The 16,614-nt window shown below is 37.9% G+C and overlaps 1 long non-coding RNA gene across 1 annotated transcript in view; it reads left to right on the top strand.

Moving 5' to 3' along the window:
* Positions 1–16,223, top strand: part of LOC121012195 (uncharacterized) — a 70,030-nt gene extending 53,807 nt beyond the window's left edge. The window contains exon 2 of the long non-coding RNA XR_005782012.1: positions 15,690–16,223. This is a non-coding gene — a long non-coding RNA (uncharacterized LOC121012195). The remainder of the gene's footprint in view (positions 1–15,689) is intronic.
* The last annotated feature ends 391 nt before the right edge of the window (positions 16,224–16,614 follow it).

Raw genomic sequence — 16,614 nt, 5'->3', positions numbered from 1 at the left:
CCAAGAGTACAAAACCTTAATCTGATCAATAGGGAACATCAGACAAACACAGAAAGAGAAACTTTCTATGTAAAAAGAAAAGTATACAGAGCAACAGTATTCTTTAAATATGCCAATGCTGTTGGGGTGCCTGGGTGGCTCAGCCAATTAAGTCCAATATCAGCTCGGGTCATGATCTCACGGTTTGTGAGTTTGAGCCCTGCATCAGGCTCTGTGCTGACAGCTTGGAGCCTGGATCCTGCTTCAGATTCTGTTTCTCCCTCTCTCTCTACCCCTCCCCTGCTCACACCCTGTGTCTCTCCATCTCAAAAATAAATAAACGTTTAAAATTTTTAAAAATAAAAATGTCAATGTTGTAAACGAGAGAAAGGCTGTGGAGATGTTTTAGATTAAAAGAGGCTAAAGAGGCATGGTGATTACATGCAGTTTCCCAGCTCTAGACTCAGTCCTGTGCTAGAGAAAGGGAAAGTGCTATACAGGTCAGCTGGCAAAATTGAAATATGGGCAGTAAGTAGTTTTTACATAAAAGTACTGTGGTAGAAGAATATTGGTCCATCCTGTTGGCCAGAGATTGGTTTTAATGCTAGGTCCATCACTCCTAAATGTACAATCTCTGTGTCTTTGCTTCCTTGTCTCAAAAGGTAGATAACTAAACCTACCTCATGTAGCTATAAAAATTACTCATCCAAACTTAAGTGCCTGGTGCAGAGAGGCCTTCAATAAATGCCTCGTCTTCGACAGCAGGAACACCAACTGATAATTATCTGTTTAGTTTTTTTTTTCCATGTAGAAAACCAAATATAGTCACTATAAAGTGATCTCTCTACCCTAATGGTATGAAAAATTTAAATAATTTTGCTAAGCATTTATCTTACCACCATAGAGCAGTCAAGGCCATTGCAACATGTGCTTTGATTTTTTTCTAACTACTTTAATAAATGATGTTGGCACAGTCACTCAGATCGACTGTATAGCCCCACCATTTGATAGTTAACTTCCAAAACCAGTTTTGATTATTTTCAGAGTGTTAGATACCTGCTGAACACAAAATAAGGCACGACACTAACCCAGCAAGCTGGTTGTCTTAATGCCAAGACTGTCTTTTCTTGTGTCTTATGGCTTCTATTTAGGGCATTCTGTAAAGGGCATTCTTCAGAAAGATACGCAATATTTTAATAAATATAAGATTGAATTAGAATATTCAATTAGAATTCAAATTAGAATTCAAATTAGAATAATACTGGATTGAGTTAGAATATTGAATTAGAGCATCTACATTCTTTAACTGATTTCTCGGATTTCTTAGACTAATGAAACTAATATTGAAAGAGACTACATAATTCCCTACCACAATTTTTACCTATTTAGTAGTCTTTTGGTAATTTGACTGATGAGAAACACCTCATTAGAAGTCTGAACAGTCTCTAAAAATCAGCATACAGTACAAAACAAAACAGAATCTCTGGAATTTTCACATAATTGTGCCCCATACATTAATTACATCTCCCACTGATCCTTTAAAGCAGGATGAGATCAGTTTGTGCACCTATAGTGCTTCTTATCTATTCCAATCTTTAAGGCATTTAGTAATGCTTAAAGGAAGAAATTCATGGGCATATTTTTAAAAAATGTATCCTTGTTTAAAATAAAAAATGTATTTTTGAAACAATACGTTCACTTAGTTCAATGTTCGGAAGATGTAAAAGGCCATGTAGTGAATGTCCTCCTTGAGTTTCTGTTCCCAAACCACCCAGTTCCCCTCTCTGAGCAATGGTGGGACTTTCTTGTATATCTTTCCAAGCATATTTTGTGAATATACATGAAAATATTAATACATACTGTCTCTCTCGTGGGTGAATGATAGTGTACTGTACACACTATCCACAACTTTTTATTTTACCCACAGTAGTTCTTGGAGATCCTTCTATATCAACTCACAAAGAACATTCCCATTCTTTTCTGGGGTTGAGAGTATTTCATTGTGTGACTGTACCTCCAGTCTACTGAGAGACGTTTAGGTTGCTTTCCATCTTCTGCTCTTGTAAGCAATGCTGCCATTAATATTCTTGTATATGTGTCACTTTGCACATGCTTAAACAGAACTGTAGGTTAAATATTTAGAAGTGGAGTTGCTATGGCAAAAAAATCCATTTGTAAATATGACAGATACCATCAAATTGTCCTCTATGAAAATGTTACCAGTTTGCATTTCTCTACAGTAGAGAAGTATGTCTGTTGATCTCCTTGATCTTACCACATAGTGTGATCAACCTTTTTTTTTTTTTCATTTTTAGGATAACTCTTCCTTTCTTTCTTTCTTTCTCTTTCTTTCTTTCTTTCTTTCTTTCTTTCTTTCTTTCTTTTTCTCTCTCTCTCTCTCTTTTTCTCTCCCTCACTCTCTCCTTCCCTTCCTCCTTTCCTTTCTTAGAGTCACATGTGAGCAAGGGGCAGAGAGAGAGAAAGAGAGAGAGAATCCCACGCAGGCTTTGCACTGTCAGTGTGGAGCCTGAAGCTGGTCTCCAGCTCACGAACTGTGAGATCATGACCTGAGCCAAATTTGGATGCTTAACCAACTGATCCACCCAGGCACCCCAGCCTTTTCTGACTTTTGACAAGCTAGTAAACACAAAGTGCTGTTTCAATAAAGTCTTATTTGCATTTCTCTTGTTCTAAATGAGATTTAACATTATCTTATATGTTTAAGATCCACTTGTATTTCTTTTTTTTCTGTGAACACTAAGTTCATATCCTTTGCACAACCTTTTTCCTTGGGTTTTGGATCTTTCCCTATTTTATTTTATTTTATTTTATTTTATTTTTTTATTTTTTAAATGTTTATTCAATTTTGAGAGATAGAAAGACAGAGTGAGAAGGGGGGGGGGCGGGGGCAGAGAGAGAGGGAGATGCAGAATCCAAAGCAGGCTCCGGGCTCCAAACTATCAGTACACAGCCCCACCCAGGGCTCACACCCACAAACAGTAAGGTCATGATCTGAGCCGAAGTCAGGCGCTTAACCCACTGAGCCACCCAGGTGCCCCTCCTTTTTTTTTTTATTTTAGAAGGTTTATATATAATTAGGAAAATTAACCCTTGGTCTTTGATATAAACTGAGAATATTTTTTCCAAGTGTATTACTGTAGACGTTTTTACAGCAAGTATTAAACAATTTATTGAGGTATAGCACACACACAAAACATACTTAAAGTAGTGATTTTTTAAAAGAAAAGTGAAGATACTCATGTACCTACCATCCAGATCAAGAAATACAACATTTTCAGCATTCATGGACATGTTAATTCCAAGAAAAAATGCCAAAATAAGTCAAACAGATAAACCATTTTGGACAGATTAGAGACTATCGACAATTAACATTTTAATTTTCATTATTTAGTGGAATTGTTTGGATAGTGTTATCAACATGGTGTATTTTATAAAACAGAAAATTGTGAGGAATAATGATTTTTTTTCTGGCTACATTGCACATTTTAATACCAGCCTACTCATATTCTTTTCTGATTAAGTAAAACATCCCTACAGTAAGTACAATAGAGATTGGCTTGAAGAATATTAATTTTAGATGGGCCCCAGAAGAGTGATTCATCACTTGCTCTTGGAGCAAGATTTAGGGATGTTCCACTGTACTCAGATTTGCTACTAATTATTTTAGGATTTCTGAAGCATTTTAAATAACATAGAAGCTTTTCTTGTTTGGGTCAATGATTCATTCAAATGCTCATTTCCTCTGAGTATTCTAAATGTTCTAAATGATTGTCCATTGAAACTTCTCTTCAAGTACATCACTGAGAGCCTGTGGCAGCAACATCCAAGCAAATAATTTCAAGGCTGAACACACAGCGTCAAAAAGGCCTCTTTAAAATATCTTGATTTTAAAAGGCATGCATGAAGTTTGACCTCAAACCATTACTAATGGCTGTTAAGACTGATAACCGAACTCTTTGAACAAATACAATCCAACCATAATCTCAGATTGGTTCAATTATGTTTTGTCTTCCCATTTTAACTTAATTTTTAATAAGAAATCTTCACACCCAATCGGATTTTAGAAATGCCCAAATTTATATCAGCTTGGTAGCCCATGAAAATCGCAAATGAGGAACAGAAAAGCTCCAACCGCAGGAAGTACAAGTAATCTGTAGCAGTACAGTGTGTTCCAGACTAAATTTGATCATTTTGATTTTTGGCTTTGGCTGAGCCCCTGGGGAATCATGGAGAAAATGTATCAACTTTGTAAATTTAGGTTTTTTTTTTTTTCTTGCTTGCTTTACATATCAAACACACCAAAGACTCCTTTCTTGCATAGCAATATTTTAAACTCCCATCATGGGTGATGTCCTTTGTATAATAAGACTTCCCTGTAAAAATGAAGAAATCAGAAAATCAAGGCTACAGAGATTAAGAGAATAGCTAGAAGCCATAATGCATAGAAGAATTTTTATAGATTAGGAAAGAGCTTTGCCAGCTGTGAGACAATTTCACCTCTCTTTTTTTGTAACAAGCAGAATGTGATATCATGAGCGAGAAATCCTCTTTTCAACCCCAGGACAAGATTAGTATTATCCTCACTGTGGATATTCAGATATGTGCTCTGTATATGTGCTTTGAAGAGCTTAGAGTATCTTGCAAAACTTCACTAGGAAGGGGCACACATCAGCTTTTTTTGAGGCGAGTTCAGTATTTCAAAATATCCAAAATTTGACTAAAATATCTCTTAGTCAAATTTGATCAAGAGCTAGATCTCAGCACAGTACAAAAGCAGGCAATGCTTTTCATCCCTGTCTTCCTTGTTTGTACCCACACTGTTAGTATTCAGAACTCAGCCTAAATCATTGAGGATCCTTGACCCCACTTCTACAAAAACACCCACTCTTGTCTCCACCATGAAGAGGCAAGGGTGAAGAAAACACTAAATGGATATCTAGGTTTTATAGTTCTGACTCTACAATGAAGTACATGTCAGCTAAGATGTTTCTACATTTCATTGGTCTCTAAGTATCCCAGAGTATCAGCATTCTGTATTTTACACTGAAGTATAAATGACTGACAACCAGGTTTGTTAATTTACTTCACATAAAGTAAGTTCAAAACCTGGAAATAAAAGTCTGTCCTTCATCTCAGCCTGTCTGTTGGAATTGGGGGAAGACAGAGCAAAGCAGGGACCACATAAGCATGCAGGAAGAGGGACAATGAGAAGAGATCATCAAAGGTTATATGCTGCTATTTCTGTTGCTTCTGTTCCTTCTAAAGAAACCAACACAAGGTTGGCTGGAGGTGGCTAGAAGCTGGGTTATAATAGGTATATCTGGCTTGAGTGTTGCCAGGCTAAAAATAAAATATTGGCCCATATTTCTATAGCTCTGATGCCTCCTTTGATTTTTTACAGAAAGTATCGTTATCTTTCCCTTATTAAAATTTCATCTGAAGAACAGGCATAAAGACAGACTTATAGACCAATGGAATAGAATATAAAGCTCAGAAATAAATTTTTGCAAATATAATCCAATTATTTTTGACAGGAATGGCAAGACTATTTATTCAGTAGTCTTTTCAACAAATGGTGCTGGGAAAACTGGATATCCACATGCAAAACAATGAAGTTGGACCCTTGCCTTACAGCATATGCAAAAATTAATTTTAAATGGACCAAAAGCCTAAATGTAAAAGCTAAAACTATAAAACTCTTAGGAAAAAAAAACATGGGGAAAAATCTTCACGACACTGGATTTGGCAATGAGGTCTTGGATATGACACCAAAGGTATAGGCCCCAAAAGAAAAAATAGGTTGCACTTCATCAAAATTAAAAACCTGTACATCATTGGACACGATCAACAGAGTGGAAAGCAACCTGCTGAATGAAACAAAATATTTGCACATCATGCATCTGATAAGGGATCAGTATTGAGAATATATGGAGAACTCCTAAAGCTCAACAACAGCAACAAAGAACAAACAATCAGATTTTAAAAAGGCCTTGAATAGACATTTCTCCACAAAAGATATAGGAGTGGGCAAGAAGCCCATGAAAAGATCCTTAATATCACTAATCATCAGGGAAATGCAAATCAAGACTACACTGAGATACCACTTCACATCTGTTACTGGGATGACTACTATAACAAACAAAACAAAACCTTAAAATAACAGTGTTGGTGAGAATGCGGAGAAATTGGAACACTTGCACACTGTTGGTGGGAATGTAAAACAATGCAACCACTGTGGAAAGCAGTAAAGTGGTTCCTCTAGAAATTAAAGATAGAATTGCCATACAATCCAGCAATCCCACATCTGGGTGTATACAAAAAATAATTGTAAGTAGGATCTCAAAGAGACATTTGTATATCTGTGTTCCTAGAAACATTATTCACAATAGCTAAGACATGGAAGAAACCCACGTGTTCATTGACAGATCAGTAGAGAAGCAAAATGTGGAATACACATATAATGGAATATTATTCAACCTTAAAAAGGAAGGAGATTCTGATGTGCTATAATATGAATGGAACTTGAAGACATTATGCTAAGTGAAATAAGGCAGTCACAAAAAGACAAATACCATATGAACCCACTTATATGAGGTATCAGATGGCCGTAATCACAGAGACAGAAAGTAGAATGGTGGTTGTGAGCAGCTAGAGGGATGAAAGTTAGGAAGTTATTGTTTAATGGGGATTGAGTTTCAATTTTGCAAGATTGAAAGAGTCGGATATGGATGGTGGTGATGGGTACGCGGCAATATGACACTATTAATATTATAATACTTAATACTACTGAATCGTGCCCTTAAAAATGGTTATGATGGTAGCATTTTATGATATGTGTATTTTACCACAATAAAAAATTAAAGAAAAAAGATTCATAGGGGTGACTGGGTGGCTCAGTCAGTTAAGCATCTGACTTCAGCTCAGGTCAGGATCTCATGGTCTGTGAGTTCAAGCCCTGCGTCGGGCTCTGTGCTGAGGGCTCAGAGCCTGGAGCTTGTTGTGGATTCTGTGTCACCATCTCTTCCCCTCTCCTGCTCATTCTCTCTCTCTCAAAAATAAATAAGGATTAAAAAAATCTTTTTTTAATATATAAATCTATATGAAGAATTCCCAGATTAATTTTAACAAGATAAGGGTTGCACTTTGAACTTCACATACGTAAGATGTGAGGCTATTGGCTAAGCAATGTACTTGACCACACAGTCCTTTACCAGTCTGTGAAATCTACACTATTCATCACTAGATCCTTAGAACCCAACAAATGCTTGTTCTGTAGCAAATGCCCAATAAATATTGGTTGAATGAAGATACAAACTTTGGTTGAATGAAGTTTTTCTTTTTCCTTTCTCCTTTTGTTCAGTGGAAGAAAGGGAAATTAGAAATTAGTAGAATGTTAGAAAAAGGGCCAGTCCCAGTAATTATTCATCATGCTGAAGTGCTCAGAGCTAGCAGTTGTGAGAAAAAAGTTTTTGATAACCACTGGTTTGATTCTGGAACTATCTTCTAAGATAGAAGTTCTTAGCCCTAGCTGCACACTGAAATCGTCTGAGCCACTTAAAAAAAAAAATGCAGATGTCCAGATCCTATGAGAAAATAACTGAACCAACTCCTAGGCATCAGTGTGTTTTATAATTACTCCAGATGGTTGTAATGCCTAGTGCAGTTTCTAGAAGCAATATAGCTTCCAAGGATAATTTAAGACAAGTTGGAAGACAGTTATTAATACCACATGGAGAATTAGCCAGAGAAATATTAAACTATGGCATCATAACAATTTTAGGATTAATTATTGGGAAAGGTATCAAATTATCTTTTTCAGGCAGTAACTCATTTCCTTGTTTGTTTTTCTTCTCTCCCATGAGTTACTTCAAACAATTGTCCTTACATGCAGTTCCACCCCATTTGGAATCCATTCCAGTAGGAGGCAGTAACAATATGGAGAGTCATCTGCCATCACTTGGTGATGCTTGTACTTCTGACCAAACTACAACTGTAGTACACTCCCTCTTCAACACAGCCTATGACTTAAAAAATAATTATAGCTAATGTTTATTGAGTTTTTACTGTATGCCAGGGTGCTATTCTAAGTGCTTTATATGTATTTATGCTAATCTTCACAACAACACTATAAGTTAGGTGCCATTATCATGTCTGTTTTATGTATGAGAAATTTTAGAGAGGTAACTTCAATAAGTTGTAGAGCTGGGAGACCATTCTTGGTTGTCAGGCAAGCAAGCACAACCTCTGTGTGTTCCCAGCTTACTCCTTCCTCTCCACTGACCCTAGTTTGCCAGGGTCCCCTCATCCTTTGCAGCTGATCCAACCCCTCAATTAACAATTTAATGTCTTTATTTTGTTGGAAGTAGCTGATAACACTAATACAATGAATATTTTTTAGATCCTCACAATGTGCTGTTAACTGTTGCTGCTGTGTAGGACTCATTCTTTCTGAATACTTGCTTCAGCACTACCAGCTCACCCCCACCCTGCCCTCTGAAGATCTAGGGTGCATCCATCTGAGATGTCAGAGATAGGTGCTGTCAGTCAAGAGCTACAGCAGATTGCTCTGCTAAAGCTACCTCAAAATGTTGACATCCAGAGTGATAATTCCATGGCGGAAAGCTAAGGTTCAAGTACATTGAGAAAAGAGTGGAAGGAAGGGCTTACAGAGCTGGGGATTCAAAACCAAGTCCATGAGGTCAAGAGTTAACATACACTGGTAGGAGCTTATAACTCACATCTGGAGGTTTATTTTACAAACACCTTTCAAGATGTGTTAAAAGCTCAAGTTCAATGCTACATTCTCACACTAGAATGATACTTCCACGAGGGCAAGGTTTTCTCTACTCTTGCTTATATCTCCACTATCTAGAGCTCTGCCTGCCATATAGTGGATGATCATAAATATTAATCATAAGCATTTGTGGAATGAAGGAATGAATGAAGGAATGAATATGTGCCTCATCATATTGTAATGTGCATGAAAAAAAATTTTAAAGAACCACCCATCTGGTTTATCAGCTTCCTAACATCCTCTGGGCTCTCCAAGAGTTGGGCCACTGATTTTTAAAATTCCAGGGTCTAGGTCCCACTGGTTTTAAGAACTCATGAAATTCGGTCTCTCTCACTTTCAAAATAAAGTGTTATGGGAATCTGTCTTCTCTTTGTGGGCTTGCTGGTGTGATAGTCATTTTATCCCTTTAACACCCATTTACCTCAAAAAGGCTAAGGAAAAAAATGTTTTCCTCTTTAAAAATTATAGTGTCTTTCCCCAAAAATACTCTGTGGCATATTATATCTAAACAATGCTACCACAAAAAGACTGAATGATAAAATGGGGAAATGATGAGTTAAAATTTTCTCACCCTTCTCTGCGCCACCAACTCCCTCCTGACCACAGATAGTCTGTTTAGCTCTCAAGCCACATCTCTGCCTTTTACTACATTCTTTAATGTGGCCTCTTCTCTCCTTTTTTTAGTTGTAGAGTTGGTTCTGCCAATCTTTGGGTCATTTTTGGGGTTATTTATGGTGATGTGAGTGTTATCTAGTTATATCTGTGGTATGAGGTAAGTTTAGGGCCCTACTACTCCACCATCTTCCCAGCCTTCTCCCAGAGAAATCTTTCAAAAAAAAAATCTGATCATATTAGTTTCCCTACCTATCTCTTCAGTCTCACGTCACACCAAAATTATCCCTGGATATCATGCAAAGTTCCTTCATAAATTAGATGATAAAATCAAGTTGGATAATTTGAAGAGAGGTTAATAAAGTTATAGGCAGTGTTAATGGCTCATGGGGCTAGTAGTAATGATACTGGGACCACCTGATGTCTGATGGGGCAGGTAGGGGAAGAGTCACCGTTATAAGGAGATAGTAACTGTGTAGAAATATGTGGCTTTGGTTAGAAGGAGACAGATAATCCATGACTACCTGTCAGGGAACGTGCTGGTGGAGCAAGTAATGTGACTCATTCTCTTTCTACCCTCTAGCCCCGTCCTGGTGCCTCTCATTGGTTAAACTCAACCGAAAGTCAAGGGCCCAAAAGAGATCATTGTGACCATGCATCAGCCTCCAGGGACCCTCCAGAACAGGGCAGAGAAGGCTAGATAATGACAAAGGGACAAATGGAAGATAGCTAGGATATTTACCAACTCAGGAAGAATTTTTAAATACAGAAAGAGTATCAAAGCAAAATAAAAACCACCTTATACAACCAATAAAAAGCAATCATAATCATAACTTCGGATAGAATAATAGTCTACTTGATGTGCTATATGCAGTTCCAGAACAAGACTTCCCAGGTATTGCAGAGTTCTTTTTTCCATTAGCATTGACTAAGAGTTACACTTGCTTATGTTGTCGTCACTAACCCCCCCCTTTCCAGGCATCGGACCCCTCCTTCTATCTGTGTTAGTCGACCCAGTTCACGAATGTTCCCTCTCACTAAGCCTGGCCTAACCACTTTGGAGATTCTTCTCTTCTTTTGCTTTTTAACTACTTATTGCCTCTGAAATATTTCCCTTTGTTTTTATACTAATGAAGGAAAAATTGGTTAGTTTTTTTTAACCTATTAGGCATGTGTAGTTATTTTCTATTTAAGAAAAATAAAAATATGTTTTTGTAAACAAAAATGATCATATAAGATATTCACATTGAAACAAAGTGAGTTATTTAGATGAAATTGATACATGTCTTTAAAAAATCTAGTAAGTGGGGAACCTGGGTGGCTAAGTCAGCTAAGTGTCCAATTTGATCTCATAGTTCATGGGATTGAGCCCCACTTTGGGCTCCACACTGACAGTACAGAATCTGCTTGGGATTCTCTCTCTCCCTCCCTCTCTCTACCCCTCCCCTGCTCACTCATGTGCATGCACGCTCTCATTCTCTCTCTCTCTGTCTCCCTCTCTTGCAAAATAAATAAATAAACTTTAAAAATCTAGCATGTGTTTTGTAAATATTTGTCAGCTATTTAAATTGTGACAGTCTTATGGGAAATGACTGTATGCTTGTGCTGCCTACAATATATTTAGAATATTGAGGAATTACTTTCATAACTTTTACTTCCAGAAATTTGGCAGATTCGATGTTCTGAAAAACTCTCCTGCTATAAGCACCTTGAAATGCTGCATAAGGTCAAATATACATCTTTAAACTGTATACATGAGCTCACAATAAAACAGTAGAAATCTACAAGTGTCAAAAATGGAGAGAGAGAAGCCCCTGGGTAGTGATGTCCACAGGCCACCCTGGGGCATCTCAAGTCTTGAAAAATCAAGAGAGGAGAGGCTGTGTGGGGATCTAAGACTAGGCACAGGACCCTTTCCACGTGGGGAGCTGGAACTCACACACCTACATGAAGTCCAGACCCTCAAAAAGTCAGTATTTCTCTTTTTCTTTCTAGAAGAGGATGATAGATAAAGTTTTTAAAAATAAAAACTTGTATTAGATATTTGGGGGAGGGAGATATAAATATAAAGACCAAATTCTGCCTGTGGGAGGAGGATAAGAGGGAGAGTGAAGGAAGCGAATGCACTGAAAAAAGGACACTTCTAGTATATGTGCAGTGTTTTTTACCTCTTGGGGTATGGCCACCTCAGTTTGTTATATTTTTGTTTTGTGAATTATTTTAGAATGAAAGACCATAAAGAAAAAAACAAGGTCACAAAGTAGCATATATGGTATGTCTGTCTGTATCTGTGCTATGTAAATGTGCAGAACTTCTAGAAGGATGAACTCTTAAACATAGACTTACACAAATTGCAGAAGGATTCATATAGTTAGGTAACACAATTTAAGACATGGAACAATACTATCTATTAGCACTTAAAGATACTTATCTACATAATACCATTATTATAAAGAGATTATATATATGAGAGATTATATATATGTAATATATATGTATATATATACGTATGTATATTACATATATATGTATATATATATACACACATATGTATATATATTACATATGTGTGTGTGCCTATGTATAAAATATGTAAAAAGAGGGGTGCCTGGGTGGCTCAGTCAGTTAAGCGTATGACTTTGGTTCACGTCATGATCTTGTGGTTCGTAAGTTCGAGCCCTGCATCAGGCTCTGTGCTGATGGCTCAGAGCCTGGAGCCTGCTTTAGATTCTGTGTACATATATACATGTATAAAGAGTTTGATGAACACCAAATTAAGTATAGTGGTAATATTGCAGGGCAGGGTGGAGAAGGCACCTACAAAGGGCCATCCTAGGTGAATTGGAACAATTTTGATAATATAATTGTCTCTAAAGCTGGGTGGGAGTAGTACATGAATTTCAGTTATGTTATTCTTCATTCCTCTTTTTTCTGTCTTAAATATTATAAAATATACTGTAAAGCTTTTATAATGAAATATTTTGGTGTCATAATCTTCTGAATAGCACTTGGGCATGCTTGAGGTCCTAAAGAAATGCTGGTGATCTGATACTTTTATTTATTTTTTTATTATTAAATTTTTTTTAAGTTTATTTATTTATTTTGAGAGAGAGAGAGAAGCGGATAGAGACAATTCGAAGCAGGCTCCACACTGTCAGCACAGAGCCCCATGTGGAGCTTGAACTCACGAACCATGAAATCATGACCTGAACCAAAACAGAGTTGGATGCTTAACCAACTGAACTACCCAGGTGTCCCAATCTGATACTTTTATGGAGTGACCACCTCAGCTCAGAATTGCCTCTTTGATTTTTTTTCTAATTCAATGATTTATTTTATTAATAGTATTTATTGAACTCCTACAATGTCTCAGTCCCTGTTTTACATGCTGGAGATACATCAGTGATTAAAACAGACAGAAACTGTAATCTAGTGCATATCAGATTCAGACAATCTTAAGAAAGTCTGGAATCTGCAAGAAAAATTGTTGGATATACTCTCTTATCTGCTGTTAATGGGGTTAGTAGATAGTTGGTAGAGAGTGCTGGAAGGTTTTTAGATTCATTTCTGAGAGTGCTGTATATCCTCAATCTAGAAATTGCAATCAAATCCTGTGTCAGAATATGCTAAAGTGCACCTATAATTACTATATCACATCCTATTTGGGTAGACTCATCAGATAGGCCTGGAGGAAAATTGAGTTAGAATTAAATTGAATATTATGAGTTTTTTTTTTCATTTATCAGTTGTCCTGATAAGATAGTCTTGATATTGCTGTGGTTTAGATTTGCATCCTAGAAAACACACAGGAATCTTCTTCTGAACCTGAGAAGTCATCACACATCACACTCCCTCCCAAATATTGATTATGATTAATTTGTTCCATATTACTGACTGATAACAAGCATCTTTTTCAAAGGAGTAGAGGATCATGCCTTCTTTGAAGGATAAAACTCAGTCTACTTGCTTGTCCTGTCACCCATCCTCTCACTTAATAAACCACCTAAAACATGATGCCTTACAATAGGGGTGCCTGGGTGGCTCAGTCAGTTGAGAGTCCTACTCTTGATTTCGTCTCAGGTCATGAACTCATGATTTGTGAGATCAAGTCTGGCATTAGGCTCTGGGCTGACGGTGCGGAGCCTGCTTGGGATTTCTCTCTCTCCCTCTCTCTCTGCCCCTCCCCTGCTCACATACACATACTCTCTCTCTCTCTCTCTCTTTCTCAAATAAATAAATAAACCAAAAAAAAAAAACCTATGATGCCTTGTAACAATAGTCATTTCATTAAGTTCAAAATCTGTAGTCTAGGAATTTGGACAGTGTTCAGGTAAGCAACTCTTCTGCCTCATGGAGCCCTGATTAGGGTCACTCAGTTGTATTCAGCTAGTGGTTGTTTAGATTTGGAAAGTCCAAGAAGGATTAATTCATGTGTCTGTTGCCTTATTTGTATTGACTGATGTCTGGGCTCAGCCAGGCCCCTCTCCCTTTTTTTATAGTTTGAGGGCTGTCTACATGGTTTCTCTACAGGGTAATTGAACTTCTTACATGGTGACTCAAGACCCTAAGAGAGTGTGTTCCTAGAGTCAGGAAGTATGAGCTACCAGTCTCATAAGGCCTGGACCCCATACTGGCACGGCACCACTTCCAACCCATCCTATCAGTCAAAGCAGTCACAGAACACACCAGATTCAAGGGGAGTAGACATACATTCCTGAACATATACCAGGGAGGAAGGTCAGTGAATTTGTGCCAATCTTTAATCCATCATACCATCCTTTATCCCTGTTAGCTAGTGAAACTACATTAGGGTCATTGGTATTCATTGTCAGAGCCCATACATAGGCATAGCTCACTGAGACAAGCAGAATCAGTCAAAGCACAATTGGTCAAAAGGTGACTGATATATCAAAGTGTCTCTTGGGGTGCCTATAAACCAGAGGAAAGCAAGATAATATAATATTGGGCAGCAGGCCAGCCAATTAGCTGGAACAATGACTCAGCAACTGGGAGTTAGGGGTTACAGCCAGAATGTCATTCCTTCATTTATTCAGTCCATTCCACTTAATAAATACTTATTGAGTGTGTAACCACCTGCCAGTTACTACTAGGTGCAAGGGTGAGATACCTGTTCTCATGGATCCTATAGTCTGTTGGAGGTTAACAATAAATGGGTAAATGATTCAGTAACCTACAAAACATTACAGATTTGGCAGGGAGTGAAAATCTATTAGTTGTCAGAAATAACTCTGTATAGCATCCATGTTTAATCTGATTATCCAAGTGGTACCGAAGAACCAAGATCAGGAGGAAGCACATTCTAGAAAGAGTAAGAAGAAAGTGCAAGGTAGGAGGAACTGGATGAAGGTCAGTGTGTTTGGAGCACTATGAATGATGAGAAAGTTGTAGGAAATGAAAATGGAGAAAGATGCAGAAGTCAAATAACTGAGGGCCTAAAACTGTGGTTAGAGGAACTTGGATTTTATTTGGAGTGTGAAAGGAAGCCAATAAAAGAGTTTGATTCAGGAGAGTGGCATAAGTGATTGATGTTGTAATAACACCTCTGGTTACCGTGTGGGGAATGGACTGTGAGAGCACAAAACTGGAGGAAGGAGACCATAGATTAGTGCAGTGTGTGTGTGTGTGTGTGTGTGTGTGTGTGTGTGTGTGTGTCCCGATAAGAACTGAAGACCAGGTATTAGTGGTGGAGATGGAAATAACAGATGGGTTCAAGAGATATTTAGAAGGAAACCTCGGTAGGGCTAGGTGATAGATTGGAAGGGTACAGAGGGAGAGGAAGGCATCAGAAGGAGTGCTAGGTAACTGGGATCCCCTGTCATCTCAGCTCCCTTCTCACCCAAGTTAGGAGAGAATATTTAGATCATTATTTTCACTCATCTCAAGCTTGCTTTTGAGAGTGAGGCTTCTGTATCACCAGGTGGCTTCTGTAAATGCTACCAGCAGTGAGCCCAGAAATGTTCAGAGACACTAAATATATTTTCAAAGTGCCTTTCAATTCACTAAGGGAAAAAAAGAGGGGAAGTGCCTTCCTCACCTTTTCACTGTCAGCATATTAGGCTGAGCCAAGAAACATGAGCTTTCCCTCCATATGAGTGTCATAGTGCATCTTTGAAAAGTAGCTAACCTGATTATGGAAATGAAGTTGAGAGACTCAAGCTCTGTGGGAGACTATGACTTGTTCCCCCCGCCTGCCACAGAAATAGCTCTAGGATACCTCACTTCCCTGCTACATGGTGCTATTCCTCTTGATTTATTTTCTCAGGTGAAGGAACATTGAGTGGTCACGACTCCAGCTTTGTGCCATTGCGCCCAGCTTTCATCAATCACAGCTTCAGACACTGGACCAAACAAGATGCCAGAAAAAAATCTGAGTGAGAATTATTTTTGGGGCATATCTTTACAATTCTTCAGGTTGTCATTTATCATATTCTAGTCTGAGTGGGGGTGAGTTTGAACTCACATAAAAAAATAAAACATAAAAAAATGTAGAGTGGAGTTATGGACAGGCATACCCTGAAGACACAGCAATGGAGGGATATAAATGTGCTCCACTAGCCAGATGTTGTGGTCTCTGACAAGGAAATGTTGTGGGTTCAAATTTCAGCCTCCTTAGCTTCACAGCTTAGCTCTTGTTCATCTCCCTTGTTAAAAATTTCTCCCTTGTTAAAAGATTCATGTGAGCAACTTGTACAAATAAATCTAACTATCATAGTCAAAGCACTTTGGTATTCAAAAATCTGTGGTTCAAAAAATCTTTGGTCCTTACCTCTAACCAGTAAATTTTGCTTCAACTGAATTGTTTCTCTGGCTCTTCACATTCAGCAATATGCTCTGTTCAACTTAGAGCAAGATATTTTAGAATTATTTCTAAATCAGTCTAAGATATGCACAAGTAAATAGAAATTTGTGGTCAGTATCTTCTGTTCTCTCTGTATACCATGCTAACAGTTCTAAAGACCATAAATGTGCAGAGTAAATATTTGACACTCGGCCACTGCATGGAACACTCCAGTGGATACCATTTGTACTGTCTTTGAGTCCTGGCCACTGGATAGTTAGCCAGGCGAGGCCCTTCACATGCCCCATGAAAGTTGTGGAATGAGGCAGCCTTGTTGTTCACCATCCATGAATCAACTTCATGAACCTATTAAATGCCCCCTTCCTGCCTGTGGCATGACCTGTGGTAC

Source organism: Herpailurus yagouaroundi, unplaced genomic scaffold (assembly GCF_014898765.1).
Source record: "Herpailurus yagouaroundi ecotype Mexico unplaced genomic scaffold, PumYag 29, whole genome shotgun sequence".
Taxonomy (NCBI): domain Eukaryota; kingdom Metazoa; phylum Chordata; class Mammalia; order Carnivora; family Felidae; genus Herpailurus; species Herpailurus yagouaroundi.
The sequence above is the reverse complement of the archived record's forward strand: the minus strand, read 5'-3'. Positions and strand labels throughout refer to the sequence as shown.